At 48.2% G+C, this 11,669-nt stretch overlaps 1 long non-coding RNA gene across 1 annotated transcript; it reads right to left on the bottom strand.

Annotated features, from left to right (window-relative positions):
• Positions 1-5,891: 5,891 nt before the first annotated feature.
• On the bottom strand, positions 5,892-7,655 carry LOC140681132 (uncharacterized). Its single transcript, XR_012052379.1, has 4 exons — positions 7,354-7,655; positions 7,204-7,263; positions 6,683-7,012; positions 5,892-5,967 (listed from the first exon to the last, which is right to left on the bottom strand). It is a non-coding gene; the product is annotated as an uncharacterized lncRNA (long non-coding RNA).
• Between the last annotated feature and the right edge of the window lie 4,014 nt (positions 7,656-11,669).

Here is an 11,669-nt window from a genome sequence, read left to right as displayed (position 1 = left end):
GTATGTGGGTTGTTTTATTTTTACTGGCTTTTTGAAACCAAACAAGACAAAGACTTACCAGAACAACAACTCTGTGACACAAAGTATTTGTGTGTGGGTGACAGTAGGAAATGACAAACGACTCCAAGCTCATACAGGCCAAGGTCTGTCCTTATGGTATTTCTTTCATCCCCCAGCTGAAACCTCCCTGTCCTTGCAGGTGCCTGGTGGAGGATATCAAACCAAAGACACTTCCACCACCCACTGCCCCACTCCTCCTGCACAGAGGATTTTTCCAAGTGCATCCAACCAGATTGGAGCACCAGGCAGGCTCAGTGACGGCTGTCTGGGGCTCACAGAAAGGCAGCCAGGCTTTGTAAGCCTCAATTAAAACCCAGGGAGGGATTTAGCTCCATTTTAACAACATTCCTTTATCTGATACTCACAGTCTGCATGTCATTAAGTGAATGTGTTTTGGTTTCTGGGGGATGCACACAGTGCAGGCATTGAGAAACTCAGCAGTGAGTGTTTCCTACGGGCCACATAATGGGAAAATTGAAATCTGCCTGTACTGAACATGGAACCCCCTGGCAGGGTCAAGGAAATTAATTCTAAATCGATGGGGTTAAACACCAAAGAATCTCTCTCTTGTTTGGGCCAGGCTTTTTTCCCCACAAAAAAATCATGCTGCCAGCAGCACCTCTACAACTGGAATTGTTTTTCTTTTAAAACACTGACATAGGCTGTCCAGAGTAGCTGTTGATGCACCATTCTTGGAAACAGCCACAGTCAGGTTGGATGAGGCTTTAAACAACCTGATCTAGTTGATGATGTTCCTGCTCATTCCAGGGCGTTGAAACTAGAGGACCTTTAGTGGTCCCTTCCAACTCAAACAATTCTAGGATTTTTATGAAATTTCATAAAAAGGAAAGCCTCATGAGAAGCCTTGTGTTGGCCCAGCTTAAAACGTAAAGGTTGATACAGAGCAGGCTGGAAAGGTTCCCATCTTTCCCTGAAAACCTGTGTATTGCTGCCAGTGAGTAACATGCAGCTTTCAGCTGGTTCCTAAGGAAACAACAGAGGTGTGACCAGCTGGTGGGGAGTGTGGCAGGGCCCCACTGCAGTTTTGGGGTACTGGGGACCAATGGCTCTCAGAGAGCCCCACAGCCCATTGAGGTCCCTGCACACCTTGGTTAAACCCAACTTGAGGACAGCCCTGCTGCTCCAGCTTGTCCTGGAGGGAGAGAGGTCTGGATGCTCCATTCCCATCCTGCTTCTGCAAATGTTGACAAGCACCGTTTCTCTTGATTTTGAACCAAATGCAAAACCTCCCCGGAGACCTCCCCTGCATTTTGACCCTCATTTTTGCTGTCCACACCCTCCTGCACCCACCTCACCCCAGAAGCTGAGCAGGAGCATCATTTTTAACAAGATGCTGCAGATTCGGCAGAGAAATTAATCTCAACAGCAAGTGCTGACCACTTTTTCCTGGTAATTCATTTAAACTGGGAAGTTAATTCTATTCAACTGAGCTGCCCTTCATCACTTAGAGACACAGGCTTTGAACATCCCCGAGTGAAGTGGTTCTGGCACAAACCTTCCTCCTCCTCCTCTATCTACCCTGACCCCCGCATCCCCTAGGGAATGCCACATGCCAGTGCTGTGTGATCCTCCCTCTGGAGGCTGATTAGCCAGAGCTGGAGAGTTCAGGGAGGTGAGAGCATCGGAATCCTCGCGCTGACGTTTGATCGCCGACGGCTGCCCGTGCTCCCAATTAGCCTGCAAACGCTGCCTCCGGCTCACAAATACTTTAAAAAATGAAGTTTGACGAAAAGCCGCCTGCGTTGCCGTTCTTCAACCCTCTCTGCCATATCAAAGCCTTTGAGAATATCTGAGGACAACTTTTATAGCCGAGAAGCGCCCATTGGAGCGCTGGCTCATTACTGCTGTGGCTGTGCTGCCCACGGAGACGCAGAGCATCCATCAGCCCACTTACCAGGAGCACTCCTGAATACCAGCAAGTGTGTTAGGCTGGGAAGTTACCTCTGAGGGAGCCACCAAAGGGTTTTTCAAGCAGAAAGGTCACCCAGCTCATCAGTTTCTAGGGGAGATGATTAGAGCGGCGCATTTTGGGAGCCGTGGCACCCCGCAGCACGTCCATTCCCTGGCTCTTTGTTCCCCCCTTCGCTCACAGTAATGATCTGCAGCTCATCACAGGGGGCTCAGCGGGGGAGGACACAGCAGCACTTATTTTAATAAATAACATTCGTGAGCTGGCTTTCCAGGCTGCAGCTTGGTGAGGAATGTGATGAACATTGAGAGGAGAGATTGAGAGAGACACTGGCACAGGGTGCCCAGAGAAGCTGCCCCATCCCTGGAAGTGTCCAAGGCCAGGTTGGGCAGGGCTTGGAGGAACCTGGGACAGTGGAAGGTGTCCCTGCCCATGGCAGGGGGTGGAACAAGGTTCTGCAGGACAAGGTTGTGCCTCCTCAATCTTCTCTCTGATAAGTTAACATTCAAAACATCACCCTGAGCAGTGATTCCAGCCTAAGGCCTGCGGTGGGAAGGTCCCAGGTTTCTGGCAGGGCTGGGGTGTTTCTGCACTGAGGAGGTTTTGGGGCAGTTCTGCTCAGTTTCAGTGTATTTTCCAGGACTAGCTGCACTCTGGGCTCTAAGTGACCACAGCAGATGTGCTCCAGCTGCTGCTCAGGCCAAGCTCCCTACAAAGCAGAAATCATCACCAATGTGTTTGCACAATAGTTAGAAAAAACATTGCACTGGGAAAACAAAAGGAATATCTTTAGTTGTTACTTCTGCAATTTAACATGACTGTTAAAAACATCTGATGAAAATAGTGCTAGAAACATTGGCAAGCCTATCTCCCTCCAAAATCAAAATACATCACAGCATTAACTCCACTTTAATGGATGAGCTCAAAAATAAAGGCTGAAGGGGGAGGAAAATTCTGAGAATAACACCTTTCTTTCCCCCCCACCCACCCCCCCCTTTCAAAACAGCTCCTTGTTTCTCCAATACATTTATTTTGCATTATTATTTCTCATGTAACTGTGAAGAAATTAAATACTTGAAAACACACCAAAACATATAAATTAAACCAAATGATTTGATTAATGCAAACCCACTGGCATTTCTTTTCCTGAATAATTTAAAAATTAAACTGAGAAAACCAATTCCTTGTCAGAGAAGCCTCTGTAAAAGGGAATGTTTGGTATTTTGCAACACTTCTTTTAAGTGCTGGACTGGTGTCAGCATCTCATTCTTTTAATGCTTAGAACAATTTTAACCCACCCACACTCCAGCTCTGAATTATTTAGGAAAAGATGTGTCTTTCTAGACCTTCTCTGTAGTCCCTCAGCAAAGTGTCTGGTTGTACTCGGCATTTCTTATCTAGGATAAAAATACTGTATTTAAATAACACTGACAGTTCCACAATATGTGTGTCTTTGAAGCAAAGTTGGGCCATATTTTGTCCTCCATCCCTCACTCTTGTGTCATAAAAATGTAGGGGATTTTTCTTGTATGGAAATAATCTGATCTAGAAAGGAAAATTAATGTAACTTTCATGGGTGACCCTTTCTCTTGTTCAGCAGGCTTTTGTTAGGGAAGACAACTCCTCCTTATAGCTACATTCAAATAGGCAGAAAAAAATCAAGATATCTTTTTCTGAATGTTTTAAGGTGTCATTTTAATGAGTCTGCCTTTTTTTAGTGATGGAAATAAAACATTCACTGTGAGGAAAGAGTAAATATTGTCCCACAGGCAGAATGAGGCAACCAGAGGCAGAGAGAGAGAAGCCACATTGGGTGACACAGGCTGTCTGCAGCTGGATTCCCCATGCCAAAGCCAACATTTCTGCAGTGTGGAACAAGGCTACCTTTCTGACCCATTCTTGGACTCAAATGGAGCCCTGAAGCCTTTGAGCACCATCAGAGTCGTAGAGGTGATTCCATGCACCCACAGTGAGGTTCTCACACAGACTGGATGGGAAGGAACTTGTAGAGTGCAAAAACCAAGCCAAGCTGGGCCCAGTTCCTGCTCAGTTAATGGGAGCAGAGGTTTGGCAGTGTTTGAGCTGTGTTCAGCACGTGGTTTACTTGGGCTGGCTCCCTGGGGGAAATCTACTGAGCAGCAGCTGCTCGGCTCATCTCTCCTGGGAAGGCTGCTCAGGGACACACACGGAATGGCAGGAGGAGACACCAAATTCTCCACTCCTCAGAGACATTCTGTCTTAAACTTCTGCCTCAGGGCTTTCTGCACGTTCTGGATCTTCTCTGTGATCACGGTGTCACTGAGGTGATCCCCAAACTTCTGCTTCAGCAGCACCCGGATGATTTTGATGCAGCGTTCGTCCATCATGGGCTTGGCCTCCCGGAAGGTGTTGCCCCTGTGCCCTGTGATGGAGTGGCTCTGGATGTAGTCAGAGGTGAAGAGTTTGTAGAGCAGAGTCTTGCAGGCTGTGCTGATTTTCTGGTCAAACCTGATGGTCTCTTTGAGCTGCTCCTTGGTGTAGCCGTTGAAGAGCTCCACCACCTCACACGGCTGTTGGTGGGGCTCCTCCTGGAAGGACAGGGATTCCAGCCTCTGCACCTTCTTCTTCAGAGAGAGGACGTCCTGTTGGAGGTCCAACACCATCCTTTCCAGCTGCTCCATCTTCTCCACCCTGAAAAATTAAAGTCGCTTGTGCAAAGGCAAGAAGACACCATGTCCTCACTCTGGATGTCACTCCTCCACCCAAGCAGTGATTAGATGCCTTCTGCCAGCAGGGCAGGACAACTCCTCTGACAGACTATCAGCCCTTCCAGCTATTCCTGGGTGAGGAGTAAGGCAGGAGAGAAAAGTGACATGATCTGGACTTTTCAGTTCTCAGGAATGTTCAGTTTAACCCTCAACTCCCCCTTGGCATGCATACATGGAGACTTTGATGCTCAGTTTTCTTCTTATTTGTAAGGAAAGACATAAAGCCTTTCTTGCAAGTCCCAGGACACATATATGTGTGGTATTAAACAACAGACTTGTGGGAAATGACAATGCAAGAACCATAACTTGAATTTTTTGGTACCCATTTCTTGGCAAGAAAAACGTCCCTAGCATCATTTTATCACTGGATACTGGCCATCAAAGTAATGAGCAATAAGACAAGGAACACACAGCCATGTTTTGATTGTTATAGGCAAGAGCTTTGTAGTTTCTGCACTGTTTTAGAGCCTTCTTGCATCTCTAAATCTAAGCCCTACAATCAGAAACACCTGGCTTGATTGCAAAGAGACTCAGCAACTTTGGAGTTTAAAATTGCCCCACTTTGTCACCCATCTGTGATCTCACTGCTCACTTTTGTAGTCAGAAGGAGAACACAGTTAGGAACAAGTGCCTTCTTTTGCTAATTACCTTTCCATCTCACCAGGACTGACATTTTTGTGAGCCCTTTCAAAGCCACCCATCTCTTGCAAAGCATCAATCTTGCGCTCCTCACGGCTGGAAGAAACAAGCAAGTTAAACAGCACTGCCACAAACAGCTTTGTGCTCACATTCAAATCCATTCCTGAGGAGAATTATCTGGAATTCAAAGCAAAGTCAATTCTGGTTTCATTTGCAACAAGAATGAAACAGACTGAGAGGGAACATGAAGGGTTCTCAATGTGCACAAACTCCTCTGCATCCCCCTGGCACACAGATATGGGGGACCTCCCACTGACCCGCCATGGAATCAGAGCACAGGCTCATTTCTTGCTGTGTTTGCCCACACAAACTTCTGTTATCTTCTGTGCTTTGGGTTTAACCTCCATGAGCATCTACTCAAAGCAAGCACTGCCAGAGAATGGAGACAGTGTGGACAGAAATCAATATGTGTGGTGTGAAACATTCAGGCTCTTTATTGTGCTTTCAGGTGTTGCCTGTTCAGACAGATCTGCTGTTGGCACGGGGACAAGATGCCATCTGGCTTCCTCTTCATTGGAAGGGCAACATAATCTGCAGCAAGGGTGAGAGACAAGCTGAAAAATCAGCTGTTGAAAAGGTCCTGAACCCCTCTGTCTCCAGAACATATTATCTAAGCACCCCTGCTAGATTGCATGGCAACACCTTATTCCATTTGCATAGCAGTGATCCAGACAGGCTTTCCAGGACTGATCAATGGGGATTTGTTATTAGAAAAAAGTGGCATCTCAAGGGCTTCTGTTCTAAGTGCAAATGATATGGTGGGGGCAAGGCAAGTAGAGCCAAATCATCTCTGGATGCTGCTGTTAGTCAGCAGGTAAATAAGACACTAGCACATTTTCATAAGTGCATTTAATGGGTGCAGTAGTGGGTGGAAAAATAGGGAAATAGGCAAATCTGAGAAGGTTTGACTAATGGAGACACAGGGCTTTTGGGAATTTCAGTTATTCAGGCATTCATTCATTCAGATTGTCTTTTGGCTTGGGGGGAGAGAACTGCTAGCCCAGGAAACAGCTGGTGCCTGACAGAGCAGAGACCATACACTACATACAGGCATCTCCCTTTAGACAGCCCTCCTGGAACAGATCTCCCAGGTGGAAAGGACCAGGAAATGCCATCTCTAACCTCTGTAGCCCTGAGACAAACCCATACAGCCCTGGAGCAAAGCAGAGGTTTTCTGACTGCTCTGCAAGTCCCCATCCCACCCTGTCACTCAGGACCAGGCAGCAGAGCCAGAACCCAAGGTTACCTCTGGCAGCTGGGCCAGCCCTGTCCTCTTCACTCTGGGAAGTCCCTGGCCCTGGCATGGCCATGGTGATGAAGGTGGATGGAGGTGTGAAGGCACTGGCTGGGTGGGGGGGAGCTGCCAGTGAGCAGGGACTCCCTGCCACGCTTCCCAGGACACGCCTGTCCTTGACGGAGGAGCTGCTGGCCTCAGCCACCCTCAGCAGTGGCTTTGCAGGAGAGTTCCTGTCACTGGGGTATTTCCTGGATGCATTCCCTGAGGTCCATTTTGGAAAGGTTTTCCTGGATTTTTTTGGTGGGGATGGCATCATGCTGTGGACAGCTGGTTCTTCTTCTGAAAGGAAGGGAGATACTCAGGATGAGCAATGGGACAGCAGCGTGTCTGTCTTCCACTCCCACTCAGTGCTTTGTACACTGATTGCAATGATGTGAAATTTTTGATGGGACTACAACATGCTCAGCATCCTCCCACCCAAAAAGCTCCATGGAAGTTGAAAGGTGCAATTTTCAAAAGCCCTTACTCACTTAACTTCTCCAGGAGCTGTCGATCTTCCAGCAGCTTCTTCTCCAAAATACCTTTGTGCTCTGTAGGAAGAGAAGATCTTTCAGTACTAAACTCCTTCTGCTCCTAAGCAGCCCCAGATTGCAAACCCAGGCCAGGGGGGTGTCACTTACCACTTATGCCTTCCACCACACCCCAGCACAGCCCACTGAATCCAGGGCAGCGGGCCAGGACCTGCTCCCCCACAGTGCAGAGGTGGAAGGGCTTGCGGGGCTCCTTGATGTTCTCGATGTCGATAACCCGGCTGCCGTCGGGCCAGTGATGAGCACGTAGAGCTTGGCTGATATCAGGGCTGCCCACCTGGTGCAGAGGGACAGTGTGGCAATGTCACCACAGGGGTCTGGGCTCTCCTGTGGGTGGGAGTGTTCACAAGATGTGCTTTACCCAGGCCAGCACAACCTGCAGATATAAAATACTTGGCCTTACATTTGCTCTACCAGTTATTTCATTTCTCTGTTCCCATTCCCACCTTTCTGAGCTTGCCTTATCCTAAAGCCCTTTGCTGGGAGGCTGTCTTGGGTCTGACTGAGCACAGCACCACATGCCTTCAGTGCATCCAAGTGTCCTTCGCAGTGACAGCCATGGCAGGTCTCACCTGGGATCAGGCAGGGCCAGCCCTCACAGCTGACACTTTGAGCAGATGCTGAACAAGCCACTGAGCAGACACAGGCTGGCTCCTCTGCCCCTGTGAGCCATCACAGCTCAAATGACTTCAGTGGATCTCCAGCAGTTTGCTCCAGTGCAGGGCTGTGTCTGTGTGATATCAAGGCAGTGCAGAGAAGAGACTCAAAAAGTCCCAGGGGTATTCCAGGAAATGATTGTTCCCTTGCCTCCACAATTATTTCCCCCAGTAAACATCAAAATGCTTTGATAAGGAGAACAGAAAATTCCCTTCATTTCACCCATGGGGAAACTGAGGCACAGACCAGTGATAGATATGTCTAAGGCAGTCAAGCAACAAAGCTGCAAGGAGCTGGATCCTAAGTCCTGGCCCACGGCTCTGCCAACTGAGCTTTCCCTTTCTGCCCTGGAGCTGCAGACTTCAGCCATCGGAAAAACTGGAGAGCCGGGCTGGTGGTGATTTCCAAAATCTCCCATGCCAGAGGAGCAGCTGAGGAGCCGAGGGCTGCTGAGCTCAGGAGCAGTTTCTTCCCAGCTCCTAAGGGCCCAGGCAGCATCACCCCAGTCCTGCCTGCTCTGCTCGGCAGCAGCATTTGGCAGAAGAGTTCTGGGGACAAGGCTGGGCCCATGTGCTGTGGCCAGTGAAGAATGGCCACAGTGTCCAAAGAAAATGGGAGGGAGCTGGGGTAGGCAGAGGAGAGTTGGAGCTGGCAGAAAGGGCAGCTAGGACCCAATTTATTCCAGTTTCTTGTTTTCTCTCCACACCCCCATTAAAGTCCTGCCTGGATTTGATTCCTCTCACTTGGAAGGTTCAAGTTCACCCTGGAGAACTTTCTCTTTCCCTATCTCAGCCACCATCAGTTGCAGCAAAGCTCCCTGCAGGAACTGTAACTCTCCCCAGACCTGTCAGTCTGCCCTGCTGGCACAGTCTCACACCTGGTTTTCTCCAGCCCTTTTCTCCTGACTGATACACACCCTGGCATTGATTTTTTTTTATCAGGAAGCACCATATACAAATGATCTGTGTGCCTGTCTCCCTACATCCTTCCCCGAAACAGGCAGCTGCCCCCAGCCCTCTCCCAAACGCAGGGAAGGCTACAGAGCAGAAACTGGGATAAATGCATAGCTGAGCCCTCTCCCTCTCAGAAACAGAGCTCACATTCCAGACAGCAAACAATCCCAGCCCAAACAGCTCTCTAGGGGATTTTCTTTTAACATTTAAAGAAAACACAGTGATCTTCCTTTCCCAAACCAGTTGTTCATTTACCCTTAGGAAAGCAACAAAACTACACAAACACAAAAACAGAGAGAGAAAAAAGAGAGATCACAATCCTGATAGCAACAGAGCTGCTCCTTGCCTGGTTAGCACTGCTCCAGGTGTTGAGTCTTGCAAGATGTCTCCTGTCTCTCCAGGTCTCTGCTGCCTGTTCCAGCAGAGGAGGTGACCGGACACTTCCTTGCCTTGTGCTTGTCCCTTCACCACAGGTCCTTGTCAGGTCTCCTTTGTCTGGCTTGGAAAGCTCCCACCTGCTGTCCCCACTGCAAAGGAAAGAAAGAGCTTTTGCATTCTTTGGTCCTGGTTGTTTTGTTTCAGCATTATTATTCCTGTTCTTTTCCCATATACATATATTACTTTTTTCCTTAGCTTGTTTCAGAGAAAGCAGAAGAGAAGGGAAAAAGCCTTGGGTTTTTTGGAGCATGAATAAACCTTGCATTTCCATGAGTTATTAATGAATAATTCATGAAAATGCATGATTAATTCAGGTTCATGAATTATTCAGGAATAATACTCGAACATTCCTGGTTAATTCATGCTCACACAGGGAGTGACTCAGGCTCTAGGGCTTGGAGAACTCCTTTCTCCCTGAGACAGGAGAAGAGAGGCTTAGAGAAGCTGCATTGTGCACTTGCTGTTTACTGCCTCTGAGAAGAGAACATATTTTGGGCCCTTTTTGTAACAAGAACTTGAAAAAAATTGAAATGCCTGCAGCCTCCTGCCCACGGAGGAATAACACAGAACCAAAAGAAAAAAAAATTTAAAAAGAGAGAAAGAAACTGGACTTGTTCATGGAGGAAAGCCTGGCAGCAAGTTTTACCCCCTTTCAAAGCATCTTTCTACCCCATCTCCCTGGTTAGGATACAGCTCGCTGCTTCAGTTTTTACCTGCTATGCAAAAAAAAAGGACCATCCCCCTAGGTTTGTGCTTGAGGAGTCAAAGGAAATTCCCATGCCTTGTGCCCATCTGTCCCTCTGTGTGTGTGTGTGTGTGCACAGAGTCTTCTCCCAGGTAACAACCAACAGGACAAGAGGAAACAGCCTCAAGTTGCACCAGTGGAGGCTTAGATTGGATATTAGGAAAATTTCCTCACCAAAGAGCAGTCCAGCAGTGGCACAGGCTGCCCAGGGCACTGGAGTCACCATCTCTGGAGGCATTTAAAGGAGGTGTGGATGTGGCACCTGGGGACATGGTTCAGTGGTGAACTTGGCACTGCTGCGGGGAGGGCTGGACTCCATGAGCTTTGAGAGCTTTTCCAAGCTAAACAATTCTTGCAAAGCTCCTTGATTCAGTGTCCCAGCCATGGTGAGCACTGCTTGTGGCCCTGGGCTCAGCATGGCAGGCCTGGTGCTCACACCACTGCAGACTTCAAGCTGGCCATGCACAGCTCCGTGTTTCTCCCAAAAATATCACTGCTGCTGCACCTGGGGTTCCCCAGTGCTGGCCTTGTTATCCCTACTGCATGGAGGATCGCATGGCATGGCAAAGGATGGATCCCATGTGGCATCCAACCTGCCCTGATCCAGGCTGGGCACCAGCAGGGGAAGGTGCAGTGCAATGTCTGCACAACCCAACCAGCCATCCTACCCCAGCCCCTGGATGAGATGGAAAAGCAGGTGGGGAGTGACTCCAAACAGCACTGTCTGATTTATCTTAGCCAAAACCAGCACTGGGGGTTGTTGGGAGAAAGGGAGAATTCACATGTTCAGTGACACAGTGGAAGGACCCTGATCAGATTCACAGAGCAAGGAGAAATTCTGCATCCCTGATTTGCAGTATTTTCTGCTAAAACACACACCTGTCAGCCCAGGTAAAAGCAGATGTTCAATAGAGAGCTGGGTGGGATTAGGTAACAAGCAGATAGGAATAGGGAAGCAGCAGTATGTGACTTCTGTGTAGTTCTGAATGATGTTGTTCAAGACTGAGCTGCATAGTAATAAGAAATGGAAAAGCAATGATGGGAAAATTAATAGACGTACACAACAATGGAGATGAGATTGGATTTGAGGCAGGACTTGGTTCCAATCAAATCTTCCTGGGAAGAGGCCTGGCTTAAACTCTCATTGTTTGCTTTCCTTTGAAGAACAACAATATCCAAAATATGACAGATGAATATTCCTGGGCTAGAGGTTGGTAATTCAACTGCAAACCTCGGGAGAGGAAGGATTGCAGGAACCACAAGAGGAAGACAAATTGTAGTCTCATCAAACAACAGAAAAGTCCAGGGCCTGTGTATAAATATACAGCGCTTGTGTTGAATTCTTCCAGGAAAATGCAAGTCTGAAGTGAATCCCAGGTGTTTGACTTCATGAAAATTAGCAAGCCCTGATTTGATTTCCTTCCCAGTCGGTGAATATGAAATCCCTGGGCAGATGCCTCAGTTCCAGGTGTAGGTAGAGTTACTGTATCCAGGAACCTCTCTCTCCTCTGCATCTCCCATTTTTCTGAAAACAAGTCCACACAGTGGCCCCAGCGGCAGCACGTGTCACCCTCTGAGCTGCACTCGCTGAGATTTAGATTTCAGCCCCACTG

The sequence above is a fragment of the Taeniopygia guttata genome, chromosome 31 (genome assembly GCF_048771995.1).
Source record: "Taeniopygia guttata chromosome 31, bTaeGut7.mat, whole genome shotgun sequence".
Taxonomy (NCBI): domain Eukaryota; kingdom Metazoa; phylum Chordata; class Aves; order Passeriformes; family Estrildidae; genus Taeniopygia; species Taeniopygia guttata.
The sequence above is the reverse complement of the archived record's forward strand: the minus strand, read 5'-3'. Positions and strand labels throughout refer to the sequence as shown.